The sequence below is a fragment of the Macaca nemestrina genome, chromosome 8, assembly GCF_043159975.1.
Source record: "Macaca nemestrina isolate mMacNem1 chromosome 8, mMacNem.hap1, whole genome shotgun sequence".
NCBI lineage: Eukaryota > Metazoa > Chordata > Mammalia > Primates > Cercopithecidae > Macaca > Macaca nemestrina.
The window spans coordinates 128,385,430-128,408,220 of NC_092132.1; the positions used below are offsets into that span (position 1 = coordinate 128,385,430).

Genomic DNA, 22,791 nt, shown 5'->3' on the forward strand with positions numbered 1-22,791 from the left:
TCTTAAACATTATTTGAAGTGACCATATAGAATATCTATAGATGCACTAGAATTTACTTAATTCATCCATTAATAATGAACATTTAAGTAGTTTGCTTTTGTTTGTTTATTTTGGATTTATATATATAGCTTAGATGAACACCCTCTGCCAAGGGAGTCAGGAAAATGTAGTTTCCAACATTCTAATCTCTGGTCTACAGGAGGCACAGTGGGAGGTGGGAGACCATGCTGGGCAGTTAAACCTCAGTGTTTCCACCCCTGTACATCTCCTTTGCCTGATTATCTGTTCTAGGCATGGAAGGCTTTGATCCTTTGATTATGGTCATTCTACCTTTGTCGTAATTGTTGTAAATATATTTCCCAGTTTGCAACTCGCCTTTTAGAGTTTTGAAAAGTCAAATGATGAATTTTTTTTTCGCCATTTGACAAAATGAAATTGGGATTTCTTTTTACTTGCTTTTATGCTTAGAAAGTTCTTCCTCATTCAGAAATAAGATATTCTCTCTCTGTCTCTTTCCATATATATATATGTCTATCTCTCTCTGTCTCTCTTTAGTTTTTAGAGGATTTTTAGGTTCATAGCAAAATTAAGTGGAGGGTACAGACGTTTTTCATATACTCCTCTACCCCCACATGGGTACAGCCTCCCCTACTGTCAATATCTCCCACCAGAGTAATACATTTGTTATAATGAATGAACAATTAATTGACACATCATTGTTACCCAAAGTCCATAGCTTACATTAGGGTTCACTCTTGGTGTTGTACATTCTATAGATTGAGGAAAATGTATGATGACTTACATTCACCATTATAGCAGCATACAGAGTAATTTCAGTGCCCTTAAATTCCTCTGTGCTCTACCTGTTCATCCCTCCCTTCCCTGTAACCCCTGGCAACTGCTAATCTTTTTACTGTCTCCTTAATTTTGCCTTTTTCAGAACGTCATATAGTTGGGATCATACAGCGTGTAGCCTTTTCACATTGGCTTCTGCTGCTTAGTGATATGCATTTAAGTTTCCTCCATGTTTTTCCATTTACCTACTGAAGGACATCTTGGTTGCTTATAGGATCTGCAATTACAAATAAACATACATGTGTGAGGTTTTATGTGAACATATGGTTTCAAGTAATTTTGGTAAAAGTCAAGGTGCGCAATTGCTGGATCATATGGTAAGAGTATGTCTAGTTTTTTAAGAAACTGCCAAACTGTTTTCCAAAGTGGCTGTAGCATTTTGCATTCTCACTAGCAATAGATGAGAGTTCTGGTTGCTCTACATCCTTGTCAGCATTTGGTGGTGTCAGTGTTTGGGATTTTGGTCATTGTAGTGGTGTAGGTGTAGGTGTGTAGTGGTGACTCACTATTGTTTTAATTTGCATTTTCTAATGACACATGTAAAAGGAAAATAAATCTTGGGGCCCCCAAATCGCTTAGCTCAAGGGAAAAGTCAAGCTGGGAACTGCTTAGAGCAAACCTGCCTCCCATTCTATTCAGTCATCCCTCTGCTCACTGAGATAAATGCATTTCTGATTGCCTCCTTTGGAGAGGCTAATCAGAAACTCAAAAGAATGCAACTGTTTATCTCTTATTTATCTATGACCTGGAAGCCCTCTCCCTGCTTCAAGTTGTCCCATCTTTACTCTGAGTTGTCCTGCTTTTCTGGACCAAACCAATGTTCATCTTACAAGTGTTGACTGATGTGTCATGTCTCCCTGAAATGTATAAAATCAAACTGTGGAGCAGCAGCAACGCGGAGGAAACGGGAGTGAACAGAGAGCTTAGTGACCATCATGAGCCTCCTCAACAAGCCGAAGGGTGAGATGATCCCAGAGGAGCTGCAGAAGCGAGAGGAGGAGGAATTTAACATGAGTCCACTCTCTGTGCTCACGCAGTCAGTCAAGAACAACACTCAAGTGCTCATCAACTGTCGCAACAATAAGAAACTCCTGGGCCGTGTGAAGGCCTTCGATAGGCACTGCAACATGGTGCTGGAGAACGTGAAGGAGATGTGGACTGAGGTCCCTAAGAGCGGCAAGGGCAAGAAGAAATCCAAGCCAGTCAACAAAGACCACCACATCTCCAAGATGTTCCTGCGCGGGGACTCGGTCATCGTGGTCCTGCGGAACCCGCTCATCACCGGCAAGTAGGGGCTGCCTATCCATCAACAGAACTCACTCTCCTGTCCTATGAAGACCGTTGCCTTTGGTGTTGAGAATAATAAAGCTCTGTGTTTTTTCTAAAAAAAAAAAAAAAAAAAAATCAAACTGTGCTCTGACCACCTTGGGCACAAGTCGTCAGGACCTCCTGATGTTGTGTCACGGGTATGCATCCTCAACCTTGGCAAAATAGACCTTCAAAGTTAACTGAGACCTGTCTCAGATATTTGGGATTCACACACATAGTGTTGCACATCTTTGTATATGCTTACTTGCCTCTGTATATCTTCTTTGATGAGGTGTCTGTTCAAGTCGTTTGCTCATTTTTAAATCAGGTTATTTATTTTCTTATTTTTGGGTCTTGAGAGTTCTTTGTACATTTTGGGTAAGTCCTTGATCAGATGTGTCTTTTGTAAATATTTCTCTCAGTCTGTGGCTTGTCTTCTCATTCTCGACACATTGTTTTTCATAGAGCAGATGTTTTTAATTTTAATGAAGTCCAGCTTCTCAATTTTTTTCTTTCATAAATGATGCCTTTAGTATTGTATCTAAAAAGTCATTGCCATACTTTTTGGAGTTGAGGTTGGGGGAAGGTCATCTAGGTTTTCTCCTATGTTATTTTCTAGGAGTCTTATAGTTTTGCATTTTACATTTAGGTCTACGATCCACTTTGAGTTATTTTTTGTGAGGGGTGTAAGGTCTGTGTCTAGATTAACTTTTTGCATGTGTGTGTGTATGTGTGTCTATTGATGTCTAGTCATTCTAGCCCTGTTTGTTGAAGACACTATCTTTGCTCCGTTACGTTGCCTTTGCTGCTTTGTCAAAAATCAGTTGACTACTATTTATGTGGGTCTATTTCTGAGCTTTCTCTTCTGTTCCTTAGACCTGTTTGTCTGTTTTCTCACCAATACCACACTATCTTGGTTACCATAGCTTTATACTAAGTCTTGAAGTTGGGTAGTGTTTGTCAGTTGTCTGACTTTGTTTTCTCCTTCAATATTGTGTTGGCTGTTCTGGGATTTTTGCCTCTCCATATAAACTTTACAATCAGTTTGTTGATAGCCACAAAATAACTTACTTGGTTTTAGATTGGGAATACATTGAATCTATAGATCAAGTTGGGAAGAACTGATACCTTGACAATATTGAGTCTTCCTATTCATATACATGGAATATCTGGATTTATTTATTTATTTATTGAGACGGAGTCTTCAGCTCACTTTCTTTCTCTCTTTCTTTCTCTTTCCTTCCAAAACATTTAACTCTTTAATCTTTCCAGAATTGATTCTGGTTTATGCTATAAGAGAAAGGGTTATATGAGTTTTTATTTTTGTTAACCAAACAATATCTTAGCAACTTTTATTGAATAACTAAAATCCTTAAAAGATGAACTTTTTTCAAAGAGCAGATTCTGAGTTTCTGGTTCATGGCTCTTGACAACTGGTATTCTCAGGTTAAACAGAGTGTTCAAAGATTAGTTTCAATTTTTCAAAAGACCTATCAGAAAACAGTGCATCCATTAAAAAAGTTTATTCATGATAAAACTCAAAGGAATAACTACCTTTTTTTGCTTTTGATTAGAATTCGATCAACGCAATTCCATGTAATCAAATATTTATTGAACACCTGCTATGTAACATGTTCTATGCAAAATCCTGGATTCTTCATGGCAGTAACATTTTAGCTCTTGAAAAATAGAGAATAAGCCACAATTGAAGTTTTATGAGTAACTTCTTTCAAGACACAAGGTCTATGGAGGAAAAGTAATAAAATGAGAGAACATTATGAGGTTTCTTGAAATCATGGACTATTGAAGCAGTGTAGGGTCAATGAAGCAGTCTCCTTGTCTGAGGTGTTAACTGAGCTCTTTGTCTCATGACCAAGAAAATTAAGGAGCATGGACACCAAGAGTGAGGTTGGAGTGAAATTTTAATAAACAAAAAAGGAAAGATCTCTGCAGTGGACAGGGGGCCTGAGAGGGTTGTCAGCTATGAGGCTGAGTCTGGGATTTTTATGGACTGGAAGGGAAGGAGTGTGCTGACTGGTCTGCAGGCCATCTTGGAGAAAGCACCACTCAGAAAGAGGTATGATAGTGTGAAGAACCAACTGGAGGCAGAGGTGAAGTCTTGGCCCAGGACCTTGGCCCAGGACCAATCGGGCTGAAGTGATGATTCACCCTATGTAAATGAAAACTTAGCCCCAGACAGTTACAAAAAGGTAGGCATATGTAAAATAGGTGAAAAGTAAGAGAACAGTAGGTGAAAAGTAAGAGACTAAGATGTGACGAGGAGAGAGAAATGTGTCCAAAAAGGGATGGAATTTGTTCATCTGGGTTCACAGAGTAAGCATTTCCATTCAAGGATGGATGTGGGCTCTTTCTTTCTTTTTTTTTTGAGATGGAGTTTTGCTCTTGTTGCCCAGGCTAGAGTGCAATGGCACGATGTTGACTCACTGTAACTTCCACCTCCCAGGTTTAAGCCATTCTCCTGCCTCAGCCCCCTGAGTAGCTGGGATTACAGGCACCTACCACCACACCTAGCTAATTTTTGTATTTTTAGTAAAGATGGGGTTCCACCATGTTGGTCAGGCTGGTCTTGAACTCCTGACCTCAGGTGATCCACCCGCCTCAGCCTCCCAAAGTGCTGGGATTGCAGGTGTGAGCCACTGTACCTGGCCAGCGGGCCCTTTCTTATCTGGGGCCTGCAGTTTGATTGTCAGGTTCTTCTTTGTTGAAGGAATTTTGTCAAGGACCCACCTTAGTTGCCTGCCTGACTGGTTTCTTACTTTCTTCTCTCTCATTATGTCTATTTATTTTTGTGCACTCAGCACCTAACTCAGTGCCTGGCACCTGGTAAGCATTCCAGTGATTTAAGGAATAAAATTGAATTGAAAAGAAATTCTGCATGATGAAAAGGCTATGACCCTCAGCATTACCTACACCCTTTCTCCAGTGATAGAGTTTTTAAGCTTTTTGGGGGAGACAGTGAACCAAAATGTTGTATATTTGAGCATATTTTTCTAGAGAGAAGATCCATATTTTGTATCAGACTCTCAGAAGATTCTCAAACCTGCACTCTTCCTAATGAAGAAACACTGCCTTTACTCAAATGTACTCCTGTGAATAGGATTTTGCAAAAAAAAAACCCGCATTTTATTCACTGAATTACTCCTGAAGACATAGATTCAGGAAGGCAAGAGGGTATATTTTTCAGAGAAATATCACCTGGTTCTTTTCAGAAGTTCACAAAAGTGCTTACTCCCTTCCCAAGTGCTTCAGAGGTTATTGGTATGAAAAGTACCCCAGATGGAGAATCTGTGCTAATAAAATTCACCACATTGATTAACCAGCCAGAAGTATCGCCTATTCCCCAGTGTTCTGAATGTTCACACTGTAATTCACAGTACACTGTATTTGCTGCCATCGTAGTCTAGAAATGTCTGGAAACTTCTCTCTGAGGTGACATACCTCTGTGAAAACAGTCCCTGGCAGTGCCACAACCACTGCAGGGGATACATGAGCCTCTGGAAAGATCCAACTAGGACCATGTCAGCACTGGCTTGAGAAAATGAAACACATCCCAGCATCCCAGCCCCCACGCTCGGGTGGGACAGCCGCCATCCTGGGTGGGCTGTCTTAGGGTGGTCCGGTTTGCACGAGCTGCTCTGGGCGCCGTAGCCTCCTGGTCACGCTGCCTCCTGGTCACGCTGCCATCTGTGCATATGCACACCCGGAGCTGCTTGGCAACTGCTGTACTAGGAACAATGGGCACTTCTTGCAAAAAAACACATAAAAACTCAGGAGTTAGAGCTCATAACTGAAGTTTTAAGGACAGCAAGTCCAAACGGTCTAGGTTATGCAGCTACATCTTCAAAGTTATGAAAAGAAATACTAGAATGGGCTTTCCTATGAAAATCAGTTTTTACCGCAAAAGCACCTCCTGGAAAAACAGAGACTGAGCAGGCCATCTTGCGTTCAGGGTCGGGCTGGGCTCTGCGGCGCGACCGAGGATGTGGAAATGGCCACTAGATGGCGCCCCAATCCAGGCAAATTATCTCCAATCTTGGCAAAGGGACAGATTTTGGTATTAATGCCAATATCCCGGAGGCAAATTAACACAAGGCCTCTTGATTCTTCACCTAGATATTTCAGTTTCTACTAGAATAATTCCCGTCTCTCTGACACCCTCTACTTAGCTTTTCCCCCCCTTCAAACGGGCAGCGAAAAAGAAACACCTACATTCCCTCATTTATTTCACGTTTAACTGTGTTCCTAAAAAGATGTGTATAAAGTCATTTAAATTAATTACAGCACACTTAGGGAAATTATTTTTACATTATTTTAAAAATTATTGGCAGTGATTCCTAGCATGTTAGCTGTGGAGTAGAAACAGCCCTGAGTTAGGGTTCAGAAAAGCTGTTTGGGGACTTGGTTCTTCCCATACTCTGACATTAGCCAGGTCTTGGGAAGGTTCAGGGAAGGTGGTCTCAGTTTCTTCACTGAAGTTAATAGTAACAGTACCTCAATAGCTTTAAAAAAAAAATCATGCAAACAAAGAACTGTCATTAGCTGGTGACATAGGCTGAAATAATGACTAGTGAAACAAGATGTGGAATTTATGATTTAAAATTCCAGGAAAAAAAGGAGATGGAAGAAAAATTAGCAAAGTTTTGAAGATGAGTAAAGGTTTATTATCTTATGGAGACTACTTTTGTGTATGTTTAAAAGAGTCTGTAATAAAAAGTTAAATACTTCTACTGTAAGCTTGTTGTTTTAAGTATTAAACAAGTATAAGTTACTGTTCATCTTCTCTGACTTCAGTAGTCTGCAAAATGAGGGGTTTGGACTAAGTGAACTGTACTACCCTTTGGCCGTGTAATTCTTGTGAATTTCTACTCTCAGCCTGTCTTGTAAGGGATGCACCAGCCAATACAGATCCTCCGGGTCAGGCCTCAGCTGTTCTTGGAGAGGGCTCGTTTGACCACCCTGTCTAAACCCTTGTCCCATGACCTCACTGTTGATCTTGTATTTATTTTATCATAATGTTTATCACTATCAGCGTTATGGACCGAACTGTGTCATGCACTTTCCCCCTCCAACCTCACGTCATATGTTGAAGCCCTAACCCTCAATGTGACTTGCATTGGAAGTAGGGCTTTTTTTTTTTTTTTTTTTTTTTTTTAGGTGGAGTCTTGCTCTGCCGTCTGGGCTGGTGGAGTACAGTGGCGCCATCTCAGCTCACTGCAACCTCTGCCTCCCAGGTTCAAGCAATTCTCCTGCCTCAGCCTCCAGAGTAGCTGTGATTACAGGTGTGCACCACCATGCCTGGCTACTTTTTGTATTTTTAGTAGAGATGGGGTTTCATTGCATTGGCCAGGCTGGGAACTCCTGACCTCAAGTGATCTGCCTGCCTCAGCCTCCCAAAGTGCTGGGATTACAGGCATGAGCTACCATGCCTGTCCAGAAATAGCGTCTTTAAGGAAGTAATTAAGGGTACATGAGATTGTAATGGTATGGCCCTAATCTTGTAAGACCAGCACCGTTCTAAAAAGAGGGAGAATACCAGGGATACACACACAGAGGGAGGACCATGGGAGGACACAGCAAGAAGGTGACCATCTGCTAGCCAAGGAAAGATGCCTTGAAAGAAGCCAACCCTGCTGACATCTTGGTCTTGGACTTCAGCCTCCAGACTGTGAGAAAATAAATTTGTGTGGTTGAAGCTGCGTAGTCTGTGGTATGTTGTTCTGGTGGCCCTAGCAGACTAATATAACCAGAAATTATCTTCCTTGTTTATTTCTTTTAAATCCATCTCCCCAACCAGAATGTAGAGGCTGTGTGTCACTGCCTGGCACATGGTAGAGTGCCAATGCACATATGCTAAATGCATACATGAATGACCTTTCGAATGCATTACAAGCACTCATTCTACACGTATTTATTTTGCAAAGAAAAGTCCTTTGGCCAGTTCGAATGATCCTCCTTGAACAGTGAATTTTATAAATGCTAAGTAGAGAGTCTTAGGTCAGAAGGCATATATGCGGGAGGGGACAGTGCCACTACAGACAGTCCCCAACCATCCTACTTATCGGCCTCTCCTCACGAGAGGCACCTTGAGTCATTTAAACAGCTCAGCTCTGCTTTAGAAACCAGGATAGGCCGGGCGCGGTGGCTCACGCCTGTAATCCCAGCACTTTGGGAGGCCGAGATGGGCGGATCACGAGGTCAGGAGATCGAGACCATCCTGGCTAACACGGTGAAACCCCGTCTCTACTAAAAAGAAGTACAAAAAACTAGCCGGGCGAGGTGGCGGGCGCCTGTAGTCCCAGCTACTCGGGAGGCTGAGGCAGGAGAACGGCGTAAACCCGGGAGGCGGAGCTTGCAGTGAGCCGAGATCCGGCCACTGCACTCCAGCCTGGGCGACAGAGCGAGACTCCGTCTCAAAAAAAAAAAAAAAGAAACCAGGATATTCTTCTCAGGGGACGATGCCAGGCTGCAAATACACACTCTAGCAAGGCTGAGCTCTGTCCTGTTTGTTATAACCTACTAGATACTTTCATCAAGAATTTACATTATCTGAAGCTAAAAGTGAAACCATTCAAAACCAGGACAATCCTGTTCACAGTGCTGTCAGGGTGTTAGAGGAGAGTTCCCTAGGACCCCAGAATGGTGTCCTCTGGAAACAAAACAAAACAAAACAAAAACATTAATTACAGTTGCCATTTTCAGAATTAAAAACCAAAACAAAACTGCTTACCATCACATTTTGTTTATGTTTTCTTCTACATCTTGGTTTTTATTTTTATTTCGGGGGTTTCGCCATGTTGGCTAGGTTGATCTCGAACTCCTGACCTCAGGTGATCCACCTGCCTTGGCTTCCCAAATTGCTGGGATTACAGGTGTGAGTCACCGCGCCTGGCCTATTTTATATATTTTTTGAGATAAGATTTTGCTCCATCGCCTAGGCTGGAGTGCAATGACATGATCTCAGCTCACTGCAACCTCTGCCTCCCAGGCTCAAGCAATTCTCCTGCCTCAGCCTCCCGAGTAGCTGGGACTACAGGTGCACAGCACTGCACCCAGCGAATTTTCTTTTTGTAGAGATGGGGTTTCAACATGTTGGCCAGGCTGAATTCAGGTGATCCGCCCACCTTGGCCTCCCAAAGTGCTGGGATTACAGACATGAGGCATCATGCCTGGTCTATTTTTATTTTTTTGAAAATAGGATCTCACTGTGTTTCCCAGGCTAGTCTTGAACTCCTGATCTCAAGCCATCCTCCCGCCTCAGCCTCCTGAGTAGCTGGGATTACAAGAGTGAACCACCATGTCCAGTTATCTTGTTTTTTTTTTTAAATAAAGTTTTTGTGTTGGATTAACCCAAGATTTACAGAAAAGCTACAATGACAGCAGAGAGTTCCCACGTACCCTTTGCCCATTTTCACTAATGTTATCATCTTACGTGGCTATGATACCTTTGCCAAAACTAAGAAACCAACATTGATGCATTACCATTAACTGAACTTCAGACTTTGGACTTCACCAGTTTTTCCATTTGTGTCCTCTTTCTGTTCCATGATCCAGTCCAGGAGACCATCTTGCATTTATTCATTACGTCTCCTTGGTCTCCGTTGGGATGTGACAGCTTCTCAATCTTTCCTTGTTTTTCTTGACCTTGATGTTCTTGAGGCGTACTGGTCAGGCGTTTTGTAGAATGTTCCCGTATCTGCGTTGTTGGAGGCTTTTGTCATTATTCAGCTGGGGTTATGAGATTTTGGAAAGGATACTGCTGAGGTGAAGCACCGTTCTCAGAGTATATCGGGGGTGTGTGATGGCCACACGACATCACAGGTGATGCTAATAGGATCATTTGATTAAAGTCACATTTGCAAGTTTCTCTCCCATCATGTTACTCTTTCCTCCTTTTCTTCAGAAGTTAGTCACTAATTCCAGCCCATCCTCAAAATCATGGAGAGTTAAGCTCTACTTCCTAGAGGTGGTGGCATCCACGTGTGTTATTTGGAATTCTTGTGTAAGGAGAATTTTTTCTTTCTCATGTACTTCTTTATTGAATCATTTATTTATATCAGTACAAGCTTATGTAAAAAAGAACTATTTTAAACCATTGGCACGATCCTATCCACATGTAAACAGATGCCGATTTACTAAGTGGTTAAGAACTAAGCATTAGCTGAAATGCTTCTTAAGGTGAGAGCAGGACCAGTCTGGCTGTCCCAGTGGGTTCTAGGCCTCAGCAGGGCCGTCCTCTGCACTCTGCTCCTGGGGTCTTGGGGCTGAGCTCTCAGTGGCCCCCTTTGCTACACATCCTGGCCCAGCTGATCTTATATCCTGTGATGTGATTTAATGCTACCCTGCCCTCACTGGGGGTCCCCAATCTGCCCTCCTTTCTGATTCTCTTAAGTTAAATTTTGTAGGGGGTTAATTTTAGATTTATGGAAAAGTTGCAAAGAAAGTAGTGAGTTCCATTGTATTCCTCCCGTGATGCCAGTGTCTCCCATTGCTGTCATCTTACATTATTCTGCATATTTGTGAAAACTAAGAAGCAAGAGATACAGACGCCCAAAGGATGGGCCCTACGTGAGTACCCCAACAAGTTTCATGTTCAGACAGGAGCTGGTCCCAAGAGACACCCATCACACGGGGCTAATGATTGTGCCCCAGATACTCTTTAGGTTTAAGGAAGTGCTTCCTACTGTAATACTTTTTTCAATGAGGAAAAATTGATTTTAAGAATTTAGATGCTTCAAAACATCGACCCTCTTAATAGATATCTGCATTCTTGGATAACATTTATCTTTAATCCAGGACAGATTTCCATTCTCTAAGATCCTGACACTGCTTCCTTTTCTAATTTTTAATATTTTAATGAATATATTACACACACACACACACACACACACACACACACACACACATATTTTTTGGATGGAGTCTCACTGTGTCACCCAGGCTGGAGTGCAGTGGCGCGATCTCAGCTCACTGCAAGCTCCGATTCCCGGGTTCATGCCATTCTCCTGCCTCAACCTCCTGAGTAACTGGGACTACAGGCACTTACCACCACGCCCAGCTAATTTTTTGTATTTTTAGTAGAGATGAGGTTTTGCCGTGTTGGCCAGGATGGTCTGGATCTCCTGACCTTGTGATCCACCTGCCTTGGCCTCCTAAAGTCTGGGATTACAGTTGTGAGCCACTGCACATGGCCACAAATATGTTCCTTTAAGTTGTTGTTGCCCTTTTTGGCTTTATAGTCTATAATCATACAGTTATTAGCTTTCATTTTTCAGAATACAGTGATTAAAAATATTTTATTTCCCAAATTCAGTACTACTAACATTTATTAATTACTGCATCTGCTGTACCCGCCACATTAGGTCAAACATTATAGGGGCTTAAAAAAAGGCATAGACCCATGTACAAGCAAGTTAAAACCAAATAGGAGGGATGTTTCAAGAATGATAAACTGACCCTGCCATTTTTCAGTAAAGTCCTTTAGTGACTTCCAATTACTGTCAAGATTAAAATAACGTCCTTAGCATGCTTTCCAAAGTCCTTCAAGCTCTGAGTTTTCTTATTGTGGTCCCTCTCATCTTCTTCTTCTTCCTCTTCCTCTTCCTCTTCCTCTTCCTCTTCCTCTTCCTCTTCTTTCTTTCTTTCTTTCTTTCTTTCTTTCTTTCTTTCTTTCTTTCTTTCTCTTTCTTTCTTTCTTTCTTTCTTTCTTTCTTTCTTTCTTTCTTTCTCTTTCTTTCTTTCTTTCTTTCTTTCTTTCTTTCTTTCTTTCTTTCTTTCTTTCTTTCTTTTCTTTCTTTCTTTCTTTCTTTCTTTCTTTCTTTCTTTCTTTCTTTCTTTCTTTCTTTCTTTCTTTCTTTCTTTCTTTCTTTCTTTCTTTCTTTCTTTCTTTCTTTCTTTCTTTCTTTCTTTCTTTCTTTCTTTCTTTCTTTCTTTCTTTCTTTCTTTCTTTCTTTCTTTCTTTCTTTCTTTCTTTCTTTCTTTCTTTCTTTCTTTCTTTCTTTCTTTCTTTCTTTCTTTCTTTCTTTCTTTCTTTCTTTTCTTTCTTTCTTTCCTTCTTTCTTTCTTTCTTTCTTTCTTTCTTTCTTTCTTTCTTTCTTTCTTTCTTTCTTTCTTTCTTTCTTTCTTTCTTTCTTTCTTTCTTTCTTTCTTTCTTTCTTTCTTTCTTTCTTTCTTTCTTTCTTTCTTTCTTTCTTTCTTTCTTTCTTTCTTTCTTTCTTTCTTTCTTTCTTTCTTTCTTTCTTTCTTTCTCTTTCTTTCTTTCTTTCTTTCTTTCTTTCTTTCTTTTTGGAGGCAGAGTCTCACTCTGTCACCCAGGCTGGAGTGCAGTGGCATGATCTCAGCTCACTGCAACCTCTGCCTTCTCTGAGTTCAAGCAATTCTCCTGCCTCAGCCTCCCGAGTAGCTGGGATTACAGGTGTGCGCCACCACGACTGGATATTTTTTTCTATTTTTAGTAGAGACGGGGTTTCACCGTGTTGGCCAGGCTGGTCTCGAACTCCTGACCTCAGGTGATCCACCCACTTCGGCCTCCCAAAGTGCTAGGATTATAGGTGTTAGCCACTGAGTCCAGCCTGGTCCCTCTCATCTATTGTGTACCAGCCGTGGAGAACCTTCTTCAGACCCTTGAACGACGACCCGCCTTATCACGTGTCATCTGGGTCTCAGGGTAGTGACGCTTCTTCAGGGAGCTGCTCCTGGACCTGGGCCAGGTTAGACCCCTCCTGCACATCCTCTCAGAGCTTCCTGGAGTTCTCCTTTGCTAACTCTCAACCCATTTTTATGGTGCCCGGCATTGAGTGCCTACACTCCCTGGGTGTCTCCAAGCTCCCTCCTCCTGGCAGGGGCTCCATGCCTTGTTCTCTGTGGTGTCTCTGGTGCCCAGTGGGGACCCTGGGCCAGTGTGTGCCTTCAAGAAATATTGTGGACTGACTGACCGAATGAATGAGTGAGTGAATGAATGGGTAAATAGACTGAGGGATATGTGGATAAGGAGTATAAACGAAGTGGTTCTTGGAGGTTTCAAAAGAGAAGGAAGGGCATTTAGTTGGAGAGAATGGGAAAATCCCAGGTGGAGCTGGTGTCTGCACTGTCTGGAGGGAAGAAAAGGCTGAGTTGAGGATCCAAGATACTGCTGATGAGAATGAGCATGAGTGTGAGTGCGGAAGCAGGGGGGGAGGGACGGTTTCAGGCAACAGTGAGGAACCATTGAGGCTGAAGTCCAGGAAAGATGTGAAGGAGAAGAGGGAAAACCAGACCACATTACGCCAAGGGAGCCTGGTTTACAGGACCGATGGGAGATGAACATAATAACCAGTTAATAACTATGTTAATTTAAAAAATAATTTGAAATTTTTTAATAGAGATGAGGTCTCACTATGTTGCCCAGGGTGGTCTCAAGCTCCTGAGCTCAAGTGATCCTCCCACCTCAGCCTCCCAAGGTGCTGGAATTACAGGCGTGAGCCACCAGACTCGGCCCAATTAATAGCTATTTTAAAATGGAACACAACACCTCATGAAACAGTGAGCTTCCCATCAGCACAGACATGTAAGCAAAGACTTGATGACAAGCTGTCCAAAAATATTGTGATGGGCATTGCTACATTGGATCAGAGTTTCAACAAGATAAGAATCCTAAAGTCTCCTTCCAACTTCAGGTTCCCAGACTCCGCAATCCCATTCTGTTCTGTGGGTCGACAGGAGGAGCTGCAGGTCACTGAGCACGAGGGGAATGTGATGAAACTCAGCTGCAGGGAAGCACCAGTGCGGTGGCTTTGGGAAGGAAGGTGCTAGGCTCCATATTTGGGGCCGGGGATGGAGGTCAGACCGGAGGTATGAGCAGGGCACCATCTTCCTAGGGAGAAGAGAGTGGAACCTGTGGATTCCATGGAGAGGGGAAGAGGGTTGAGGGTGGGAAGAGGAGGTGCTTCCCTGAAGACACCTGCGGAGGAAAGAGAGGAGCAGGCTGGGAGAACGGAGGCATGTTCGGGGGGGCGCAGAGAACCGTGGCCACACGGGCAGCAGGGAGAGCTGCTCACCAAGGGATGTCATTCCTAGGGGTCAGGTCCTGGGGAACAGGCAGGTGGGTTGCAATGAGACGACGTGCCTTTCTGAAAGCAGTCTCAGGAGAGCTATAGGTGAGAGGCCAGATTGAAGGCAATAAGGAAGGGAGGGGGCAGGGAGGGTGATTCATTTCTAGAAGCCGAATGGGAAAGAGCAGAAGCTGGAAGAAGCACAGGAAAGGAAAGAGGAAGTCTGCTCCTGTGTAGATACGCAGGGAAGCAGGTGGAATCAGGCGAGGGGAGGCACAGGAGGCAGAGCAGAGAGTTAACAGCTCGCGACGTCCCAGAGGAGGGGAAGTGCTGGATGAGGGTTGGTTTTGGCAAAGGGGATGCTGGCATCTTGGCCACCTCTGCAAGGCTAGAAGAGGATGCAGGAATTGGAGGGTAAAGATTCGGGGACTGGAGGGAAGAGGGAGGAAGGCAAGACTCATCTATCTCAATGAAATAGAAGAGGAAATTATTCCTAAGGGTGAGGCCAGTTGCCTCTGGAGGAGGGGACAGGGTCTGGAAGAGTTTAATAGTCAGCAAGAAATGAATGAAAGAACTACCGAGCATCACTGAGAGCTTGGCTGAAGTGAGCATGGCCTGGGAGTGGACGCGGCAGCAGGGTTTTGTGGCATTTCCTTGACAGTGAGAGGCAGCCAGGGAAGGAGATGAAATAAGTCTCCGGAGGCTTTCCCTGGGTTGGGAGTCATCAAAAAGGAAGGGTGAGGTAGAGACATGAGTGAGTTCAGGAGACAAGTGAGTTCAGGAGGGATTGGAATCTGCAAGGAGGAAGACAGTACACTCACAGGGTGGAAAGCAGGAAAGGGCATGGCCATGGAGTGGCACCTGCAGCACCGAGTCTGGGGCGATGCAGCCACACAGGCCAGCGCTCTCCATCCCAGCCTGGGGACTCCCCAGCACGCTCAGCAGTGGATGGACACTAGGACTTGGGTGGTGACAGGGAAGATGGTAGATGCCAAGAGGATGGTCTGCAGGGTACAGGTAAGGCACATTTTGAGGGGATCTCTGAACTATTTGGGGAAGGTGGTATCTGGGATTCACAGTGAGGTTGAAGTCAGGGATGACAATCTTCTAAGAGTTTAATTGTGACTATTTTTATTGCCTCACTGGTGTGGCCTGGAGGATATAGAAAACAATGACCTTGCCGAGGAACTGCCATGACAGTTAATATGAGAACATGGGTAAAGCATTCACCCGGTGTCGGACTCATGGTGGATGCTCTGTAGATATCAGTTTTCTTTCTACCATGTGGTCAGCATCACAATAGATCTCATAGAGAAACAAAAGAAAGAATACAGCTGGTGCAGTGGCTCACACCTGTAGTCCCAGCACTTTGGGAAGCCAAGGCAGGAGGATTGCTTGAGGCGGGGTTGGAGACCAGCTTGGGCAAGATAGCAAGACTTGGTCTCTACAAAACATTTTGAAAACAGCTGGGCCTACTAGTGCACATCTGTGGTCTTAGCTGCTTGGGAGGCTGAGGTGGGAGGATCACTTGAGCCCAGGAGTTTGAGGCTGCAGTGAGCTATGATGGCACCACTGCAGCCAGCCAACAGAGTGAAACTCTGTCTCTAAAAAAAAGTAATCAATTGGTTTTTAAAAATAAAGGAACAAGTGGGCTCTGCTTTCATCAGATGCTCACATTCTAGCTGGGAAGAGAAAGCCCATGTGGAACACGCAGGACGATCCCACGAGGCAGAGAAGGCTGTGCTGTGTCCAGCTCTACATCCGTGAGCAACAGCCCCAGTCAGCGTGGTTATATCACAGTTATATGCCACACCAGGTAACACTAGGACACAGGGGAGGACGAGAGTTCAGCAGAGAGAGGTTGGCGAGGGCACAGTAATTCTCAAGGGCTTCTGGGGTGGTTTGATCTGAGGTGGGCCCTGTAAGAGGAAGGTGGAACTTAGCTAAAGCAAATGATGGTGTGTGTGCACAGCCAGAGGATTGGAACTGGTCAACATGCAGTTTGCTTTGATGCATCAATGTGTATTTAACAGCAATAATCATAATAATACTGAAGACAATGATGATGGGCAGGTACCCAGTGCTTCCCACGTATCAGATACTGTGCTAAGTGCTCTGTGTGTGCAATTGTACCTCCCGGCAATCCTGGGACATGAATCACTGGGGTTCTTTGGTTGCAAGTAACAGAAACCTCACTCAAGTCAGTTGGAAAATAAAGCTTTATTCCGGCTTGCAGGGCAAAGACTTGCTGAAGAGTGGGATCCTCGGGCAGAAAAACCAGGAGGATGAGGAAGAGCGGAAGGAAGACACCAACGCCACCCCCATAGATGGCTCTCCCATTGAATCCTTTATGTGAACATCCATAAGCCTATGAATCTAGGGCCTGTCTATTCCTGGGAACCTCCAGAACTGGCAGGGGCCAGCTGCATTTGGCAAAGGCGCGTGCCTCTGGCAGCAGAAAATCACAAGCTCAGTGGCGCTGACCCAGGGCCGGGCTTCCTCCCAGGATGCCCCGTTACCGGCACACGCTCGCAGCCTTGCCAGTTGTCAGTCTCCCCAGGAGAACCAGGCATAAACACAGGCTTTGGCTGAGGGGACCTGCTTTCTGAGCTGAGGTTTGTGGCCTTTGGTTTTTGTGTTTTCCCAGTTTGCATGTCTGTAGTCTTAGCCTGGCCTTCTTCTTTCATTTCCTTTCCACAAGTAAGTACAAGCCTCTCCTGTGTGTCCAGCCACATGCAAAGTGCTGGGAACTGGCAGAGAGGAGCCTAGAGTGGGCAGTGCAGCATCCCTCACCCCTCCCTCTCCGGGCAAGCGATTCCGCTGGGGAGACTTGTCTGTTCTGGTGTCGGCTGGAAGAAAATCAAGATACAAATAATCCAGTTTCTTACTGTACTGTCTTTGGACTCTGGCTGATGGTTCCAGAAGCTCTTATAGCGACTGAACCAGTTTTTTTTTTTTTAATTTAAATTTTATTTTTGGAGTTATGTTCTTGCTCTGTTGCCCAGGCTGGAGTGTAGTGGCATCATCATGATTCACTGCAGCCTCAAACTTGAGCTCCAGCAATCCTCCTGTTTCAGCCTCCTGAGTAGCTGGGACTACAGGTGTGGGCCATTACACCTGGCTAATTTTTAAATTTTTTTGTAGAGACAGGCTCTCACTATGTTGCCTAGGCTGGTCTCAAACTCCTGGCCTCAAGTGATCCTCCTACCCAGGCCTCCCAAAGTGCTGAAAGTACATGCACGAGCCGCCAGTCCTGGCCAAACTACTGAAGTTTTTGTTAAGCCACAACCTAGCTACTTTTGAACAGTTGATCTACTACCCTCACTCCAAAGTAGCTCTATTTGTCTTTTGTAGTTTTGCATTGTTGCATTGAGACATTCTCCAGAGCAAAAGGAAAATGGGGGCTGGTGGCAGGAGGCGGGACAGAGCAGGGGGCAGGGTGTCACACAGCAGTGAGGATAGTGGGGGCTGTCGCAGAGCAGGGGGCAGCGTGTCACACAGCAGCAAAGGTGCTGGATGCCGCCCCCATGCCCATCTCTGGTTTCCTGAAGTCCAAGTTCCAGGACTGTTAAGAGTGGCCTCCCTAGACCCCTGCATCACACACCCTGCTTGTCCCTTGGCTCAACAGACAGGCTGGGGCTAATTACCTCTGCCCCACACATGCTGCATGACCTTGAGGGAAGCATTTGACCTCTCTGGGGCTCTTCCTCTCTCTGTAAAATGGGGTTAATAGCATTGACCCATCTCAGAGAGTTAGCACAGGAGGCATCACTAATAAAACTTGTCGTAAAAGCCTTTGTTCCCCCAAGGCTCAGCAGTTCGAGAAGGAGCCTGGAGGCTTGAACAGCAGCCCAGGGGAGAGGGGGCTGCTTGGAGAGCAGAGGTTCACTCTGTGAGCCACAGAGCAGGGAATCAAGTCCTCCACCGCCACACAGCCTGCACCAAGCGCTGCTCCCTTAGGGCTGCACAGAGAGGGACAGGGTGGCTCTGGCCTCTGACAGTGGCCGGTGCCAATGACCCACACTTGGTACCTCTGTAGCACTCACAGGGGAGGTGATATGAGCTTCTCACACTTGCTGTCTGTCAAGTCCAAGAGTCTGTCCAACAACATTCAGCTGGAAGTTACGTGCATGAAAGAAAGGCCAAACTTGGCCGGGAGTTTGTTTTTGTACAGAGAACAATGGTCAGAGAATGCTGAGCTCTGCGGTGAGCGACTGAGCTGACCACAGCTCCCTACAGAAGGCTGACCTGCATCAGAATTGTGTGTGTGTGCATGTGTGCGAGTGTGTACATACGTATGCATGTGCATGTATGTGTGTAGGTGTTTTGTGTACATGTTGTCTGCATGTGGTTTGTATGTATGTGTGTATGTATGTGTGTGCATGTCTGTGTGTGCATGTGTATGCATGTATATCTACATGTGTGTTTGTGTGTGCACGGGGATGGCTAGAGGGAGCATAAATGTCTGTATACCTTATCTCAGGCCTTCTCAGGGTTGTGTCGAAGTCAGTAAAAGCTCCCACGACTCTTCCCCAGCAAACGTTGCTGACTCTGAGATGCGGGCAGTGGGTACAGGGGTGTGTGTGTTGGGATGGTGTGGAGAGAGGTTGTCACTCGTGAGTCAGAGCCCTGCGGTCCCTTCCCTGGAGGGGGAAGGACAAGCCATTCCATGCTCATAAGCCAAAAGTTGCCCATGCTGGTCACCTTTTGATGCTTAAGATTTTAGACATGCCACAAATGTTCCAGAACACATCTTAGTGTTTTATATTTATGAAAACTAGGAAAATCTTTCGAGTTGCATCTTATCAAGATAGTTTTTCAAAATACATATTTCAGAGTAGCCTTTTGAATCTTTTCTCACATTTCCAGCTAATAGACATGTTGTCTTCCTTGCTACTTTTTCTAGTATTATTAATTGAAATTCAGTGGATGAAGCCCAGGACTAAAAGTTGGCGGGCTTCGGAATGCGGTCCCTGAGCCAGACAGCTGTGTTTGAATCTAACAGGGTGCATGCGTATCTGCATGCCTTATCTCAGCCCTTCGCAGGGTTGTGTCCAAGTCAGTAAAAGCTCCCACGACGCGTGCCCAGCAAACGTTGCTGACTCTGTTTGGCCGTGGGGAGGTTACTTGGCCGTTCTAAGTCTTCATTTTCTCATCTGTAGAATGGGGGTGCCTCATAGGATTGTCATGAGGATTAAATGAGTTGTTGCAGAGCTTCCCAGCCTATGTGCTGATGTGCAGTTTACTGTGAAATATGCACCCCCTCCAAGGGGACAGGGTATGCTACAAGGCCCCAGCTACCAGTTTTAGGTGGTGAGCAGTGCTGGGAGGGCTGGCTACATAACCTATGGGGCCAAGTGTGAAAAGTAAATGCAGGGTCTCTTGTTAAAAAATCGTTAGGAATTTCAAGTCAGTGACAACAGAGCATTAAATAACTGCAAGGCCCTTCTGAGCACATGGCCCTCTGCGGTCACATCGGTTGCAAGCCCACGAAGCCAGCCCCGCCTGCAGGTACCGAGCGTGACGAGTGACGCAGGCACTGGCTTCGCTGCAATGTGCTGAGGGTAGTCCTGCAGGCTGAAGTCCTGAAATCAATGACAACAGCTGGTGCTGAATGCTCCTCTGCCCCTCCTAGCCAAGGGGCCCAGGGGCCACATGGTGTTTGTGCTCTAGGTGCCCAAGGTACAGGTAGGGGACGCAGGTGTCCTGCAGGTAGCCTGGCAGGGGACACAGGTATCCCTGGTATGCCCAGTTCTAGGTGAGAGTCATAAATTTCTGCCTTGGCTGGGCAATGATGACATACATTTGTAGTCCCAGCTTCTCAGAAGGCTGAGGCAGGCAGTTTGCTTGAGCCCAGGAGCTGGACGCTGTAGCGAGCTATGATTGCTCCACTGTACTCCAGCCTGGGTGACACAGCGAGACCTTGACTGCAAAAACAAAACAAAACAAACAAACAAAACCTCTGCCTTTGCAAATCAGATGCTTGTCTGTCTGTGGTCTTTGTGCCCTTTTAAAATGTCATCTAAGCAAGCTGCAGGGTAACCACCCCGCAAATGCACATACATTCTACAAATTAGAGTTTCATCATGAAGTTTTTCTTTGAGAAAAGTTTGATGGAGTTCTGCTGCTCATAAGCCAAAAATCACCAATGCTGGTCGCCTTTTCATGCTTTATATTTTATAGATGCCACGAATGTGCCAGAACATGTTTTAGTTTGTACCTTATATTTATGAAAACTAGGAAAGTCTTTTGAGTTTCATCTTACCAAGATAGGTTTTTCAAAATATGTATTTCAGAGTAGCTCGTTGAATCTTTTCTTACATTTCCAGCTGATAAATATGTTGTGTGTATAGACCTGTCATTTGTATATGGTTTGTTCGGCCTCACCAAGTCTCATGTGGAAATTTGATCCCCAGTGTTGGAAGTGGAGTCAACGGGGAGGTGTTTGGGTCGTGAGGGCAGATCCCTCATGAACTGCTCAATGCCATTCTCATAAGTTCTCATCATTTAGCTCCCACTTATAAGTGAGAACATGTGGTATTTGGTTTTCTGTTCCTGCATTAATTTGCTTAGGATAATGGCCCCCAGCTCCATTCATGTTCCTGCAAGGACATGATCTCATTCTTTTTTATGACTGTTTAGTATTCCATGGTGTATACGTACATATTTCGTTTATCCAATCTACCATTGATAGGCATTTATGTTGATTCCATGTCTTTGCTATTGTGAATAGTGCTTTGGCATAGGTCAGGGAATGAGTGAGTTCTCACTCTTCATTGTTGAAAGGAGCCTGGCATCTCCCCCTGACTCTTTGCCTCCTCTCTTGCCATGTGGTCTGCACACACTACCTCCCTTCACTTTCTGCCATGAGTGGAAGCAGCCTGAGGTCCTCACTAGGAGCAGATGCAGGCACTGTGCTTCTTGTACAGCTTGCAGAACTGTGAGCCAAATAAAACTCTTTTCTCTGTAAATCACCCAGCCTTGGGTATTCCTTTATAGCAACGCAAACGAACACAGCCAACATTATTACAAAAATTCCAGTGTTAAGGCCAGGCGCGGTGGCTCACGCCTGTAATCCCAGCACTTTGGGAGGCCGAGGTGGGTGGATCACAAGGTCAGAAGATCGAGATCATCCTGGTTAACACGGTGAAACCCCGTCTCTACTAAAAAATACAAAAAGTCCCCGCTACTCGGGAGGCTGAGACAGGAGAATGGCATGAACCTGGGAGGTGGAGCTTGCAGTGAGGCGAGATCACATCACTGCACTCCAGCCTGGGCAACAGAGTAAGATGCCGTCTCAAAAAAAAAAAAAAAAAAATCCAGTGTTATATTTGTCAGTTAAAGACTTTATGGATTCTTTAGCTATACTTTATTTAGATTATTATTTCAACGTGTACATTTCTGAATGGTTGTAAAAATGGCATAAAACTTGTTACCTATTTGAGTGAACAAAATTTCTCCCCAAAGGTGAACATCAAGAATTCAAGTGATCATCCTTAAAGAACAATTGGGTCAGGGATTGTGCATAGCCAATTCTTTTTTCTTTCTTTTTCTTTTTCTTTTTTTTGAGACAGAGCCTCTGTCTGTCACCTAGACTGGAGTGCAGTGGCACGATCTCAGCTTACTGCAACCTCCGCCTCCCAGGTTCGAGTGATTCTTATGCCTCACCCTCCTGTGTAGCTGGGATTACAGGCACCTGCCACCACGCCTGGCCAATTTTTGTATTTTTAGTAGAGATGAGGTTTCAACATGTTGGCCAGGCTGGTCTCAAACTTCTGACCTCAAGTGATCCACCTACCTTGGCCTCCCAAACTGCTGGGATTACAGGCGTGAGCCACCGTGCCTGGCCGTGCATAGCCATTTCCAGCGTAAAATGTAAAATTAAAAAGATACGGTCAAAGAAGCAAGCTCCAGTTTGAAACATTTGGAAGTTTTATACAACGTCAACATTGAATATCTACCTGTTACTCTGCATTTTATTTTTGTCTTAATTATAAAATGTAAATTGAGTGTAATGGATTGTTTCAGATGGCACACTGGAGGGGAATAGTTTACCCCAGCTTACCCTGGTGTGCTGTATCTCTGGTTTCATTTTCTTTGAGTGCCACAATGTGGAAACGGCTGGGAAGCACAGAACCACAGATGTAACGAGCTTCCTCCTGTATAGCAAGCAGTCCATAATATTAATTATGCCGTTAATGCATTATTGTCATCATTATTATACAGATAGCATGGATAAAGCTCTGAGCGGGTTGTCAGAAATTGTGAGTTGGAGGCATGCTTTTCTCATAAACTACCTAATGACTATAAATGAGTCCGTTTATCTTCTTTATGTCTGCTTAAAATGCAGATAATATTGCCTGCTCATCCTGCCCAACTTGTGATGATATGAGACTCAAATGAGAAACTCTACATCAAAAATCTCTGAGAAATATGAACTGTTTTGCTGGTTCTGTTATTTCTCTTTTTCAAACTCAGTGTTATCCCATCACAGATGTCTATTTAAATTTAAATTGATGAAAATGAAATAAGACTGAAATTCAGTTTCTCAGTTGTGTGAGCCACTTGCCAAATGCTCAA

The 22,791-nt window shown here is 44.5% G+C and overlaps 1 pseudogene; it reads left to right on the forward strand.

Annotated features, from left to right (window-relative positions):
• The first annotated feature begins 1,761 nt into the window (after window positions 1–1,761).
• On the forward strand, window positions 1,762–2,197 carry LOC105482034 (small nuclear ribonucleoprotein Sm D2 pseudogene; annotated as a pseudogene).
• The last annotated feature ends 20,594 nt before the right edge of the window (window positions 2,198–22,791 follow it).